This window comes from Pinus tabuliformis, chromosome 7 (assembly GCF_031772625.1).
Source record: "Pinus tabuliformis cultivar Carrire ecotype Pingquan chromosome 7, CPIR1, whole genome shotgun sequence".
NCBI lineage: Eukaryota > Viridiplantae > Streptophyta > Pinopsida > Pinales > Pinaceae > Pinus > Pinus tabuliformis.
In genome coordinates this window covers 659,507,946-659,525,238 of record NC_142293.1, presented here as the reverse complement: position 1 = coordinate 659,525,238, position 17,293 = coordinate 659,507,946, and positions in this window count along the sequence as shown.

The following is a 17,293-nucleotide window of genomic DNA, read 5'->3' as shown; positions in this document are numbered from 1 at the left end:
TGAGTAGGTTGCCATGGTCTTCTTGGAGGTACATAAGATAACTACTTTGGTTATTCACTTGCTCCATTTCCCTCTTGGTAAAATTCCTTCAACCTTGGTAATGATGGGAAATATTCAATAGCATTTGATTTTGGATGGACAACAAAAATATCAACATCTTATTTTTGCTCATCTTGCATTCTTTTCATTTCTATTGTTTTCTTAGATTCCTAAGCATTTTTGTTTTAAATTTATCAAGAAAATTTCCAAGCTTAGCTTGACTTAGTGATCTTGATCTTGATTTATTTACTCTTTCCCTTCCTCTCACCATATGTGCTTGCATGTTCCACAAATTTATTCAAATGATAATTATTATACATCACCTCTACTCATGAGATCAAGGAGATAAATCCACTCATCACTAATTTTTCTAAGTAAGAGGGTTTTTAGTGTGTAAAATCCTAAATGAAGCAATTTTTCCCTCTTAACATCATACATAAATCTCTCTATTAGATCCTCAATGGTATCATCTTCTTTTTGAGTCATTCTAAAGATTTCTTCTTTAAGATAATGATCTTTATATTTTTCTAGCAATATCTTTTGCATAGCATTCCATGATCTTATTGAATTAGTCCCTAAACTCATGAACCTTTTACGAGCTCTATCCTTTAATCTTGTTGGAAACAATCTCAATTTTTGTGTTTAGTAAGTAACCATAAGATCTACAAAGGATTTCAAATTCAAAGAGAAAGGTTTGCAAGACCTCTGACCTCGTACCATAGAAGTTTGGAAGGATAGATGGAGGGGTGTTCTCCATACAAACACTGCTATCAGTATCTTGAATGGGAATCCAAGAGGATCTTCCTCCTTGTCATCATCTCCATCCATTTATCCCAAATTCTCTATCACCTCCTGTTCTTCTACCTATAAAAGTGGAACGTGATGTGGCTCTTACTACACCACGTGATCAAGTGGGGGTGTGGTATTGAAGATGTTTTTTTTTTATTATTTTTTTAATGAAAACGCTAGTGCAATGCAATTTTATATTTTATAAATGAAATATGCCTAAGATAATTTTTGTGTGTTTTTGCAGAAAGTAAAAGAAATGAATCAACTAGGGAAGAAAACAATGCATACTTTGACACCTCCTCGACAATGATGCGAAAAAGTGATGATCCTCAGTATTGCAATAAGAATGTCACAACTCCCAAAGCTAACAACTTAAATTATCAACTTCGGGTTTGTACAAGCTTAAGAGGTGTTGGCACTATATGTGTAGTATGTAATGTGTCCTCTCATTGATCTGATGCAGTGAAGTGAATTCCATGAAATCCAAGCCTAAACTAATTGTAGAAATGGAAATGTTACTCTATTTGTAGAAAGGAAACCTAATTAATTTTGCAGAGAGGAAATCCTAGTTACTTTTGCAGAAAGGAAAGGATATTTTACTTTGCATGAATGTAAATGTTAATCGTTTTCTCAGACATGTAAACATTAATCTATTTTCAGAGTGTAAATGGTACATAAAAAGGAATCCTAGTCTAAGCAATAGAAGCAACAATGTTGGAAATGGAAAATACAAATTAAGATGTATGAAACAAAATGAAATCATTCTTCAATCACTACATTCAAGATAAATTTTGTCAACAAATTTCATAAGGTAGTTCATAAATTAATCATGAAAATCATCATTATGCTCTTCAAGTCATGAATCTGTCCACTACCAATAACAGCGGTGGTGAGTTGCAATGGAGAAGAGGCAAGGCCTAAGAGGTTTTTGGTCTTACTAAATCATGGATTTAAAGCCTAGGGGTGTTGACGGAAAATTTTAAATTATGTTTGGCCTAGGGTTTGGCCTAGGGTGCCAACAAAAATTCTTTGGGTAGTCTAGCACTTTGCCATCATTTTCACTCCCTTGGAGCATAGGAGCATCTCACTTGAGGCCAGTCAAAACCATAGAAATGCGTAAGGGATATAGATTTAATTATCTAAGAAAAATGTGAAACCATTAAATCATTCATCTGTAGTTATTTAACTCATCCATTTAATAGGAAATAAACAGAAGCATAAAAATTTTAAAAGAGGGCACAAAATACATTGATTAGGAGAAATCCCATTCTCCTTCCATTAAAAAACAACAAATCCCAATTATATAACATTTCCCCATCACAACCTGTGGCACACTAAATATTTGTGACCAATATTTCAATTTAGAACAACTACCAAAATGGATCAATACATAGCTTGATCTACGTATAAGAAATGGTCCTCCTACATAACTCATATCTTGAACAATACATCAAATATGAACTATGTAAAGTAGTTCAAAGAGCACTATCAAACTCCACAAAACTCTCCAAACTTTGCAAAACTGTCGACAACCATTTCTCACTGTTGTTCATCCTCTTCTATAGCCACACTCACTTGATTTCATCTTTGTTCCCTTTCTCGCATGATTCCTGGTTTTCCAATACCTAGAGCCATTACCTTTGTTCCCTATTGATTGTATCGAAATTGACTTCTGGTTCTTTGGTGCACACCCTTATTTTCCGTTGTGCATGTCCCAAAACAAGTATTTTGTGATCGCTTTGATTTTCCAATGATTTGTTTCTGGAAGCTTTGTCCAAAATGTCCTTTGCAACTGTTATTCCTTCAAAAATGAAGGATTCAACATGCCCTGACCATAACCCATTAACTCGCCCTCGAGTCAATGTGGTGTTGTTGATGGATCTAAACTATGTGTAGAGTTGCTTCTGCTTGGACCAGTCGCGTACCTTCAAATGAAGGACCCAACTCTAGAACGTTATGAAGATTCAAATCTTTGAATTATGTATAGATGGAAATAGAGGAGCTCCATGAGTCGAGCAGGGTATTCATTTCTCTTGAAAATTATTCCACTATTTGCGCATTAATGTAAGTGGGATGTGATAGGATGATCTCCTGAAGCTGATAATCATTAATAGTAGAGAGTGTGTTCAAAGTGAGGAAGTGTTTTTGTGCTGCTGGATGAAGGTCACAAAGAAATCATTTCGTTTCTTCAACTGTGTCATTCAATTGGTTGATTTGGGCATCTATAACATCAGCTTGGTCAAGGAGTTTCTTCTTCACTTCCAAATTGGTAGTGACAAGTGTTTCCTGGAACAATTGTTGAACATTCTCACGCAAGGGATCAAGAGCTTCATTCTTATTCGTGAGAACATTGTTGCCATCTAAAATTTGGTGGAACATTTGTTGATACTCTTGCATAATATGTGGTAAAGTAGTGTGGATAGAGGTGACAGTTTGAATGTTATCAATGACCTGAGCTTGATAGCATGCCAAAGGGTCTGATGAAGACTATTGCATAGAAGTAATAGTGTCCTAGTGTTTGATGTGTTTGGTAACTAGTTGCTTAGATGTTGCTTCAACAAAAGTGCAACATTCGACAGGGGAATACGAGGTGAGATATTCAGGTTGAGCTTCCGCATAGGGAGAAAGAGTAAGCCAGAGTGACTACAGTTGAGAATGAACATCGACCATTCGAGTCTCTAGTCTATATTTTTCAAAATGCAATTGCGTTTGGACTGCAATGGCAACATGGAGCTGATATCGGTGTTCTTCAAAGGTGACTTGAAGGTCAGTGCACCATTATCTTTTTGAATGAATCGATGCTCCAATAGAGAACTGAAGAATGAATAAACTGAAATAATTGCGGTGAAGACCAGCTACTGGGGGTGTTGACTCAAACTATGTCTGCTAGAGGAAATCACGATTATAGTGGTTGGCCCCTAGAAACCGAGCATTCTGGTTAGTCTAGTGGTGAGGATTCTCACTAGACAACAAATTTGTGGTTCTACAAAATGTTATGAAGAATAGGGGTTGAAATAAAAGTAATAAGGTCTTACCGCTGAGTAGCAAGGGAAATATCTTGGCGAAATTCCTGAGGATCGTTCATAAACTCAGCCACTTTCTCTACAAAAATGAATGAAGTAGTCGAAGGAGATGTATGAGAGGAAGTGGAAGTAGGAAGAGGATAGGTTGATGGTGGGGAGATAATAGTGGTAAGAAAACCAGTAGAAGGGATAAGAGCAAAGTCAGTAGGTGAGTCTGGATGATCTAATAAAGTTGCTTGTGATGAATGAGGTGTCATGAAGGATATATGGAGGGATAAGGGATTTTATTATTCGATAGGAACAATAGGATCAATGGATATTGGCTAGACATCAAAATCAATGATGGTAGTGGTAGCGGGTGGAATGGTGCAGGTGATGGTAGGGGGTCTAGTAGACATAAGAGTGACTTGGTGTACCTGAAGAGTTTACTGAACATACGAGTCAACTACAAACCAAGTAGCATAGGATGAACTCATGTAGTCTTTAGCCTTTTTCAATAGGGGTTGGAGATATTCTAACACATCTTCAGAATTATTGCATGACGACGAAGGAGCATCCTCGGTAGGTTTCATTGCATCAAAGTTTTATAGAATTTGGCCATCCTGTGCCCATAACGTGACCCCTAGCCAAGCACTAAATTCGGAATGGAAATCCTTGTCACTGATGTAGAACGACAATGGTTTTATAGAAAAAGTAGTAAAAGAATCTTGCATCGGTCAAAGAAAACAGGAACTGTGCGAGATACTGAATTAGACTGGAGGAGATTATTTTTCAAGTAGAGGGAGCGACACCCTCGAAATAGTTCTTGTCACAAAATCCATTTTGTTGAACCAATAGAAAAATGCTTGATCATTGAATTCTTTGTTGACAATATATTTAGCGTTGCACCAAGGTGCATACACAATATGCAATAGGTTCATCTTCCACAGTTGTGGTGAGATCACGACCTTGTGGAGCGTACCATTTGGAAATAACAAGAGGAAGAAGCAAAAATCCAAAAATAAAGTATGTAGGTCGAACATAAGAATCATTAGTGACTTCAAATAACTTATGAAGGAGATAGATGGACTAATTTAGCTAATCACCTGAGACACAATCTTCTGCAACTGTGATGGCATCTAACGTACATTTTCATTTGGTGTAATGGTGCATGAGCTTGGCAGAAATAATTGTACTAGAAAAGAAAACCAACATATTATTGATCATATTAATGATAACTCCTCGCGCCTTCTTGGTGGTTCCATACTTCTTAGATAAATTATTCTCATCTGTCTTCTTTCCACGCTTAGAAGTTTTATGAAAATTTGAGCTCACTTCGGTACCATAAGTATACAATCCTATGATTCTGTGAATATCTATTGCATGAATGGGGTATTCTCAGTCCAACCAAAGAGAACCCCCATGAAGGCCACTAATTAGGAACTTGGTGCAGTCCATTAACTCACGAGTAGTGCCAAAGACCTGTAAATCTCGTAAAAGGAGGAGAGTGGACTGCTTTAACAGACGGAGGAATGTTCTGAATTTCATGGTAGAGTGGGCATCAGGATAGGTATTGGACTCCATAAAAACTTTGGCTTGCAGCGCAGGGAACAAGGTGGGATCAGATAGGTCATTATCGACAAGGTGGGATTTGTCATACTTCCCCAATAGATCATCCTCATAGTGAATACGAGAGTCAAATGGGTACAAATTGACAATAATTTTAACTTGGAAGACCATGGCTATATAACAACGGGTGTACACAAAATGAACAAGGGGGTGATGAGGTATGGAGGATTTAGGGATAGGCGATAGCATAGCCAGAGTGAAAAATGAGAATGCGTGAAGGGAAAAGGTGAAGATGAAGATGAAGAGGAGGAAAATGAAACAGTTGACGGTGTGGGTGACTTAGCTTTTAGGTGTGGGAAATGTGAACCAAATTCAAATCACTGACAGGTGATCCAGACACGTACCAAGGAATGTTATAATGTAAAAGAATATCTAATGGTAGAAGGAAATCTTATTGGGAATTGGTAACGAACTATGACAAGACTGAAAATAATGATAGACAGGATAGGAATTAATCACACTAACAAGAAAAGATACAACAAAATCTTCCCAACCTCAATTGGTTGTGGTGGGTCGCAACTAAAAAGATAGCAACTTGCAAAATGGACGGAAAACACAAAAACTACTAACTCACAAAATACTTATTGAGACTACTACCCTAACTCCTACTTATTACTCTCATAAGGAGAGGACACATTATTTCAAAGGCAGAATAGAAAGGTAGGGCGTCAGGCTAGTGCCATTCACCCATCCAAAGAAGAGTGTACCATCGAGTTGAGCAAGCTAAAAAACACCAAAATATTTGATTTTGAAAACATAATAATCACCAATCCAATGCATTTAGAGCTTACCAGGATGCTTGTAATAGTTTTTTTCATAAAATAATACTTGTTCGCCCACAAAAAGGGATTTATTTTTGATTCGTCAATCATCCTAAGCGTTTTGACTCGCCTTCTCAATAATTTGATGAAAATAAGCAAGGAAGTGGGACTCATCCAACTGTAACAATTCATGTACTCATTCAAGAATGGACTCATCTTCACACATTCGACTTGCATGAGCAATAAAAATATTAGGTATAATAAACCTCACAGGAACAATAACTTCTTTCCCATAAACTAATTCAAAAAGTGTATCTTAGTGAAACCATTTGACTGTAGTCCAGTCACCCACAAGGTAGAATGAACTCATTCGTCCCAATCATCTTTGTTTGTGGAACAAATCTTGGTAAGCCCTTTCTCAAAATTTTTATTAAAAGCTTCGATGGTCCCATTAGCTTGTAGATGATAAGGAGTTTTCTTATGGTGTTGTATCAGGAAATTTTTCATTAGAGGCTAAACAATTTCATTAATGAAATGGTAACCTTGATCACTTGTAAGACTTTGTAGGAAACAAAATATGGTAATAATGATTTCAAATATAAAAAGAATAGTTATATTAGTAGTGAAATCTTTAACTAGAGTAGCTTACTCCCAACGAGTCAGATAATCTATTGTGGTAATGATATACCGAGCGTGCGAATGATGAGAAGGGGGGTGGATAGGCCCAATAAAATCAACAACTCATTTTTCAAAAGTAGCAACAGCGTGTACCAGATGCAAGGGAATTTCATCTCGACGAGATGGTCAACCAACCCATTAACAAACATTGCAAGTCTTGGCATATTCTTTTGCATCCTTAAAGAGAGTTGGCCACGAAAGGCCAAGCTGCAATACCTTTCGAGAAGACACTTTCCCTCAAACATGGCCTCAAACAACTCCAGCATGACATTCCCACAATACACCTTCATGTTCATGATGAAGGATACACCAATGCAAAACTTGATGAAGCCCTGTCTTGTATAGTTGTCCTGCAACAAGTTGATAGTGTATTGCTTTGACCACCAAATATTTCTTTTGCACAGTAGTATAATCAGAAGGGCATTGATCTGTAGTAAGAAAAGTGGAAATATCTTCTAAGTAATCATGGAAAACTTGAATATGAAACAAATGAGCATCCAACAACTAATCATCAACTAATCCCGCTGATTCTCCTAACTCTAACTTAGACAAATCGTCTAGCCCCACATTAGATATTCCTAGTTTGATAATCACCTCAAAATTTAACTCTTCAAATAACAATAACCACCGACAAATTATTCCCTCAAGCACAAGTTTATTAACTAAATATTTTAACGTGGAGTGATCTGTGAAAAATTCAATGGGCCACCCAGTCAAGGAAATTTTTAACAATGGAAAAAATTCTTGAAGTTTAAAAACATTGGTGAATCTCACTAATCCCTAATATGCAAAATATAAAATGTTTATTCATATATTTGTAAAATTATTCAAATTTATAATGATTTTATATATAGTCTCTATGCAATGTTGGCGATTTTTAAAATAAAATAATTTTATATTCTAAAATTTGGTCGAAGCGTCTTTTATAAAAATTGGAAATTGGCGAATATTTTTTCTGAAAAAATCATGGAAAATTTTCCCATTGGGCGAACATTAGCCCCTAAAATTTTCCATGCTCCTAGCAAATAATCTTAGAATTTTTGGAGAGAATAAACCATAGCTAAAACTTCCCATTCTATAGTAATATAGTTCTTCTCGACATTGGAAAGATTCTTTCTTGCAAAGTAGATAGGATGATCCAATTTTCCTTCATCCGGTTGCATTAGTATAGCTACTAAGGAGATTTTGGATGCATCAACATGGACATGGACTTGCTTATTCCAGTCAGGGTAAACTTGGATAGGTGCATTTGCAAGTTTCTCCTTCAAGGTATGAAATGTAACATCACATTTAGGAATCCACACAAAGCGTTCACATTTCTTCAAAATCACCTCAAGCGATGTTGTGATTAAGACATAACTTCTTATAAATTTGTGGTAATAACTAGTATGTCCGAAAGTCAACCACAACTATAAGACAAAAGTGCGTGGCAACATATTTAGTATTAATGCAACCATGGTAGGGTCCACACATACTCCCTCCTTGCATACAATAAGCCCCAATAAAGTTCCAAAAGGCACAACAAAAATTCATTTCTTCAAGTTCAAAGATATTCGAAGTTGTCTGCACCTAATTAACATAACCCTCAACAAAATAGGGTGATTCCTAAGAAAACTATAAAAAATTCAATCATCCATGTAAATTTCAATAAACTTGTGTATGTACTCACAGAAAGCAGCAATAGCAATGCGTGAAAAAATAACTAGGGCATTATTCAACCCAAAGGGAATAACATTATAAGCATAGGATCCTCATTCGATAACGAAGGCGGTCGTCTTATTATATTCCTCCATAATGCAAACTTGATGAGACCCAGAGAAACCATTCATAAAAGAATAGGCCTCACTACCCCCAACATTATCCAAAATTTCATCACTAAATGGAGTTGGAAACACGTCATGTACACATGCATTATTGAGACTGCACTAGTTAACACATACTTGAATTTCCTCTGAATCCTTCTTATCCTGGATGTTCCTCAACCAGAAATATAAGTCCAATGGCTAGCATTTTGTCACTTTCCTTCTTTACTTTATCCTTAATTCATGGATTCAATCTATATGGCTGATGTTTTATTCATTTTATATCTCGCTTCAATGATATTTTCATCTCTCCCAAATCCTCTTTAATTCTTTTTAATTCTAAAATGGAATAGGAAAATAAATTCTCATATTGTTTAAGCACGTAAAATATTTCTCAAGTGGTCCAGTCATCCCAATAATTCCCAATAGAAGCAAGTTTTGGTTTATCATCAGCCCCAATATTCACCTTCTTCAACTTGAGGGGTTACAGATGTGGAGCTTCATGTAGAAGATCCTCTTTTATTTTTTGTTCTCTTTCAGACTCTTTAAAGGGAAAATGTCACAGCTCCTCCAAGTCATCATCTAGATCATTATTCACTTTACTACAAACAAAAACTTCATTAAACCTGTAGTCATATTGGTGCACAAAGTCTCAAAACTTGATAAAATATGCTAAAACATCCCCACCTGAAAACAATACTCCTCTGATAGCTCAAAGGGCTTGCACTATCTTTGATCAGTATCAGAGAATGAAAAGTCTCTACAGAATTGAGCAGAAAATACCTCCCAATTTTCCATTTTGTGTTTCGACTCCGCTTGCAAATACCAAGATTATAGAATGCTTCCAAGAAATGGATAGATATGTGTCCACATTTCAATTGTTAGTTCATCAACTTGCAATATGAAACAAAAATGCACAACATGTACTTGCGGGAAACTACAACCATCATAAGTGGGGATTCTTCTTACAAGGTCATTAGGAGGGAGAAACTGATAAATCAAAACAACCTTCATTGTGCTCCAATATTGAAGATGATCTCGATGGGCTACCCACCACCATGTTTGGGTTGCTTGCAAAGAAACACTCATTCAAGGAATATTTTGTCTTTACTCTATATAACAATCAATTTCTTTAATAAAACTGACAACATAATTAGTACCATTAAAAATAGGATACTCTTGCACATTAGTAACGATCCAGTAGACACATTGAACAGTGGCACAATGTTGAGAATGAATCTTATGAGCACCTTGTTGCTAATATTCCATCATATAGTCAGAGCTAAATTTAGTGCTTTGAATACTCCACCAACATATATATCTAGCTACTATGGGATTAATATAATCTTCTCGTCTCCCAATAGTCAATTGATGTATTTGATCCAACATGTTAGGTAACTCAACATCGTCCATTGGTTCAATAAATATCAGGCCTTGATAAGGATAAAGTGGTTGTATAATAGGCATGCAATCTACTTCAAAAGTCATAGTTTCCTGCTTTAGATCAATGATTGCATAATTATTGAAGGCCCCATAAATGCCCAATAAGGATGGATATAGATATTTATCGCCAATAATATCAATAACTTCAAAATCTACCTAAGTTTTGACACCAATTATATCAAATTCAACATTGTCTAATATGCCAATAGGAAAAATGAAATATTGGTTTTCCATCTGCAACTAAATAGGGGAAAAAACCAAATTGGGTCTTCTGAGAGCTTCCCAAGTTTTTCTTGGTAGAATATTAACATCTGAGCACAAATCCAACATAGAATCCTTAATTTGAAAACCCTCAATCTGAGCATCCACTTGAAACTCCGTTCTAATTCGCTTCTTATTCTGTTGTACCTTCTTGGAATTTCGCTCAGGTAGATTTGTAGAAATTGGTTCTTCATAAAATACATCATCCTTAATGATAGTCTTTAACCTTTTCCACAACTGACCTATGAGTTTTTCATGATTCATAATTTCTAGAAATAGCTTAAACCAATCCATTATTGGTTGGAAAGGTTCTGCAGAATGCTACTCTTCATGAGCCTTTCCTTTCTCCTATTGTTCAATGCGAGATCCTTGAGAAGAAATCAATTGTTATAAAAGTTTAGTTGTGTCCCTATAGTACTCCTTGTGTTGATTTTGGTCATAAGACTTCCTTGGAGATGTAGGTATTATAATGTTTGGATGGTCAAAATTTCCCATATCAGCTCCAGTCTTTTTTCCTCCTATTGTAACAACATTAATATTAGGCTACATTGTAGGACTAGGATACTGAGGTTCTGTATAGATTGAGTTAGCTCCTTTTGTCTGGTTATGTTCCTTCCACCAAGTAATAAGTTCTGGGCCATCTTCAGTTGCATGTGTATTTACTTGACAGTATGAACACCAATGTCTTCATGGCAAAGGACATTCTCTCACAACATGGCCTTCATTAACACAGTTGTACGACGTAATCATGCCTCTTTTTCCCATCCTTCCCACTCTTCGAGATACGCCTCCTCATCCTCGAGGAGTCTCATTGACTTGAAAATAAGTATGATCAAGATAGTAACCTAAATAATCCAAGGACTAACATTGTTCCTTGTGATGGTTTGGCGACCCACATATCTCACAAAATAAGTTATTGGGAACAGTGGAGTATTTATGTAGAATAGGAAAGAGATGAGGTAAATTACCAAAACTTTGAGAAATATCACAATAAACATTCACATACATGCCTTGAGGATTTGTAAATTACTGAAATCGCGTATGGCCCTAATAAGGAATGGTAGATGAAACTTGTGCAAGTCCATAGGACTATGGTGGAGGGGGTCCGATAGGATCACTATACTGTACTCGTCCCCTTAATAGCTAGAATTATGTAACATGGTAACCTTCAACCTAATAGTGGGTACACCAAACATGAGGTATTATAGGTTGTAGAGGTTCAAGATATTGCAATCTATCTGTCAACCTAACAATCTAATTTTGGAGGCCCATAATAGCAGGATATGTTAAAGAACCACCAATTTCACAATCTTGTGGATAAGTAGCCATAGCCTCAATCTGCATTGCTTTCTTTAAGGAATCTTGAAGTGTATCAATCTTTTGTTGTAACAAAAAACTATGAGTAATTGGTAATAGGGCCTTAATGGAACAATCCCTCTAATGGTGTGGATCAATGGGATAAGATAATTTACTGGTAGAATCTTTAAAATGTTGCATACATTTCCAAGAAAATTCTCCCTCCTGTTGGTGAATATCCAACAACTCTACTAATCCTTGTTGATTTGGCTGAGGTAACTTAAATTCATAAATAAATTCTTATTTCACCAGGTCTATAAAAGCATTGGGGTTAGAATCAATCCATTTTAAAAACCATCACAATCCTTTATCTCCCAACATAGTTTTAAATTCAATGAGCTTATTTGTGTCAGCTGTCTAACAAGCTCTCCACACATATTCACACAAATACCAGCATTATTAAACATCCTTTCCATCTATTCCTACAAACTATGGAAATTTGGTAAGTGATCTCTCTGTGACTCCTACCGTAGCTGATTTTCTTGAAAAAATAAGCACAAATACTTGGGAAACTGGTCGAGAATAGTTAACTAAACTCAATTGATTAACACAACTAGAACCACCTTTACCTCTCTACATTAATTGAACTTTAATGAACTTGTGTACCTTAGAAAAGATCGGATAGTAACATTGAGATGGTACTAGGGGAACATTAGGGAGAGGAGTAGTCATGCTACTACCTTGCGGGATTTTATGTTCTAGTACTAAATCATACTCAAAGAAAATCCACCTAATTGCAAAATGTAGATCGACATCTACTGGTGTATGCTCATCTGGTAACACAATTGGTTGGACAGTTGGCTTGAATCTGAATTCCTTCTGATCCCTCATGTTCTCAAGTAGCCACTTCTAAACCCTCCACTTCACTTTCACTAGAAGCCTCTATTTTTCCAGAAGAAAATCCTTCTTCCTAATTTTTTTTCTGCGACTCGAGATTCTCCATTTCCTTCTTTCGCATAAATTGACTTCTTACATCATCACGTATGTGCTACAATTCCCTTCTTCAAACTATAAATTCCTGCAAATTCCTTTCCCACCACTCTTGGGTTATTCTCGCCGTCCGCAATGCTCTATAATATCTCACCTTCCGCAAATCTTCTCGATTCATCACAATAAATTCTTCATTCTCTCGTGTGTGCATGACATTCCATTCCTCTAATCCATTCCCCTAGTACTGAAAATTTAAGCTGCGATTTGATCTTGTGGAAACACTAACAAGATGTATTCAACCAAAAGTACTTTAATCCAAAGAGGAATTAGCTCCAGCAACTATCCTCATATCCCACATTTGAATATGTATTTTTTATGAGAAAAAAATAGGTGCTTCTTGGTCACAAATTCAATGATATAACCTTCAAGAGTTGTGTTAACCCAAAATTCTACAACTCATGTTATATTTGTACCCAACCGATGAAGATCAGCCAGATCCATTGCAGTCCAAGTCCTGTGCAGCCTCAGTTGTATCACAACTCTAATTTATGGTGAAATTGAGTTAACCATTTCTCTAATATCTTAGGAAACTCACACTAAAATATCTTGTACTAGTCCCAAGAAAGCTAGATGTAAAAACATCTTCCATGACCTAATTTAGTTCCTTCTGTCTCAATACTACCTGCTAAAAAATAAAGTAATCAACTCTTTCATGCCACCATTTTTGGATGTCTCGATAAATATACCATGGCCACATGATATAGATCCCCTTAAGAAACTCAGGGTCCCAATAATGAAACCATTTATTGGCGGAATATTTTAATTATGTTTTACCCCAGGTTCGACCTAGGGTGCCAACAAAAAGTCTCCTCATAGTCTATCACTTCTCTGCCATTTTCACTCCCTTGAAGCAAAGGGACATCTCACTCGAGGCGATACAAAACCATAGAAAGGTGTAAGGGATCTATATTTAGTTATCTAAGAAACTTTCACAACCATTAAAGCATTCATTTGTAGTTATTTAACTCATGCATTTAACAGGAAATAAACATAAGCGAATTTTTTTAAAAGAGTGCACAAAATACACAGATAATTGGAAAAAATACTACTCTCCTTCCATTAATAAAACAACATATCCCAATTGTAATAACATTTCCCCATTACAACTTGTGGTACATTATAGACTTGTGACCTACAATACAATTCAAAACAACTATCAAAATGGATCAATAAATAGCCTCATATGCGTATAAGCAGTCGTCGTACATAACTAAGATCCCAAAAATTACATGAAATCTAAACTCTACAGATCACTTCAAACAACACTATCAAACTCCAACAAAATGTCCAAACTTTGAAAACTTCCAACATCCATTTCTCACTGCTCTTCATCCTCCATAATAGTCGCGCTCACTTGATTTGGTCTTTGGTCCCTTGCTCGCTTGATTTACTGGTTTCCAAATACCTAGGGCCATTAGCTTTGCTCCATGTTTACTGTATCAAAATCAAACCCTCGTTTTCAGTGTGTTCCCTTTTCTTCCATTACGTTAGTCCCAAAACAAGTATTCCATTGCCGCTTTGATTTTCTAATGCTCCGTTTCTGGCAGCTTTGTCCAAAATGTCCTTTGCAATTGTTATTCCTTCAAAAATGAAAGGCCCAAAAAATGGTTCATGATTGAAGCCTAAGTGACAAAAACCAAGATTTTGGAGCAAATCTAGTCAAGTTCACATGTGCTACAAGAGTGCTCCAGGAGGTGCTACAAGAGGTGCTACAGGAGGCCTCGTTTTGCTATAGGAGTGAGAAAACTTGCGAATGCTGAAGTAAATCAAATGAAAATGAGATGGGAAAATTTGTGTTATTAAGTAGGATGTACTAGGACTCCATTCTGAGTTGAAACACTCCAATATTCCCTAGTTAACATGTGCTAAAAAACAACAGAACATTACTACTCTAAAAACTAGGAATTCAGGAACTAGTGAGCTAGTTAATCTACCAAATTCCTAACCTAATCAAGTGAAACTACTATGGGGTAAATTTTATTATTATATTGAATTTTTTTTATGACCCAATACAAGTGGAATCAACTCAAATTAATCCATTAACACATTAAAAAAAATAGCATAAAATTACTACTATTTTGATACAAGGGACTTCGAGAAATTCTAGATTTGTGAACTAGTAAACCAATCCAAGTAGCTCAATGATGAATCTAACTTTTCAAAGCTATTCTAAGGAAGAATCATACTTCTGTCTCTATAAATAACCTTCAAAACAACTCGCTTTAGTCGTTTAACCAATATGAACTACAACAAAAGAAGCATAAATAATAAATGCAGAAATAAGAGATGCAAGTGAAAAAGATATTCAAAGGAAATAAATAAATTTACAAGAGGGATTTGAGGTTCCTGGGATGTCCAATCCCAAGGAAAATCATAGTCCTTTGAAGGAAACCAAGCTTTAGAAGCTAAAAATGGCACCAAAATTCATTATTTGAATCAATCAAAGTATATCCTAGCTGGAAATGAAAGTGGAGTTGCTAAATAACAAGTTTTCTCCACAAGAAGACTATGAAATGCATGCCCCTAGAGGAAAATTCGGATGGGTACTTATACAAAGTGATGATGAAGCATTCTCCTTGAAATGAGGAAGATTTCCCCTCCAAAATCCCTCAAATAGTGGATCTAGTTTCCAACACTTACGAATCTCCATTAAGTGACAGGGAACACATTCATAGATTTTCTCAATTAGTGGAACTCCAAAATTTGTCAATAATTTCATGATACTCATTTTATTTATTATCCTATAGTAGGGAGAAATTCCCAATATTATCTCATTCGGAATTTATTACATATTCTATCAATATTTTGCAAAAATAAATAATATTAGGCACATAGTATGCAATTAACTCTAAACTTTCCTAAGAACATATTAAAGTTGAGAAAACTTTATTAAGTGCATAAGGAGAGATTTAATATAGCCATTGTGTGCCTAGGAAAGGTTAGATGGGCCTTAAATTATGTTTAATTTGGAGGCCCATCAATTATTGCACTCTGTTATTTTATCCATAAGATATACATTATTGATATAGCTATAGAAAAGTAATTCCAACGTCAATTTTTTTTGGAAATCTTCAATTTTGGCTCATACAATTTACATCTCAAGGATCCTATTGCATTATTGTTCTATCTTCTTAACTATTTTCAATACCTATTTTTTAAATTGGTGCCTTCTATGGCATGTTGTTAATAGGGTTCTATGCTACTTTTAAATGGTGTCTTATCTCCTTGGTGAAGCTCTAAAAGTAATCATTGCACTGTGCATTATTGATATGGTAACAAAAAACTATTAGAAGAGTTGATTCTCCTTTATATCATGTGGTCCATCTATCTTCTCTAAAATGTCAAAATTAGTTACCCTTTCAACTCCTATCGAGAAGCTTAACACAATATCTATTGGTTGACCAGACACTGATTATTTTGAGTTACTAGAGTTGGTAGCAAAACCCGTTCAGAATATTCATAGTGTAGAGCTACAATTGGTGAGAAGGGTAGCTAAAAGAGTAGGTCAGTGATGATCTATTAATTAACTTAACCTTTCTCTTTGCTCATACATGTTTTGTGTTTGATTAATTTATTTTTTTTCACAATACAACATAAAATATATGTGATGTTGATTATAGTAGGTGGAACAAGAGACAGTCTCATAGTCATGCAATTGATGGATTATGTCAGGAAAAAACATGCTACCAAGAGTGGATCCCATGTACTCTCTTTCCTCATATTGTTTCTTTATATGTATAATATTAAAATGATTAACTAAAGTTATTGGGTTATGGGGATATGATTGTTTTGACCATTCCCTTCTCAATGCTTCTTTTTTTCCCTCTATTTAATTTGAAAAAAAATATTTGTCATTTCTTTTGGGTGGCACCTTATTGTGTGCCTACATCCACAAAATATTATTCTTAGTTTGTTGAAATATAATCATATAATATAATGTATTATTTTCAAACTTCTAGAATTTTATATTATTTACATATGTTATGTTCTCTGCAATCTAATAATTGTTTTTTATGTATAGTATTCCATTGATTTTATTAAATATAACATCTTATCCATAATGGATGTTATAATGCACATTGAAAATATTTACCTTTCATATGGTATTAGAGTGTTAAGCTTCTTAGGAAGTTGTTTTTTCATTCTCTTCCTCTTCCTTTCCTTTCTTCTTTTTTGCCTACTAGTTCAACATTCTCTTGGTTGTCATACTTAGCATTGTTTGTATCACCCTTACTTCCTACGTCATATAATTTCTTCTCAACTCCTTCCTTGTAAGGCTGCATCCTCCCTGCCACTTTTAATGTCATAAGGGATACTCATATAATACAGTCCTTCTTATAAGCACCCATTTATTCACTTCACTTACCAACCTCCACTCACAATCCTTGCTTAGCAAATGTTGTCTCTAGGATGCATTATAAACTCTTTCAGGAAATAAATTGTGTTGTTGCTAAAAATATTCCATTTTTCATGAAAATAAGTTTATAAATTGTTTCTTATCTTTGTTTGTGTTCATATTTTATATTACTAACCCTCTTGACAA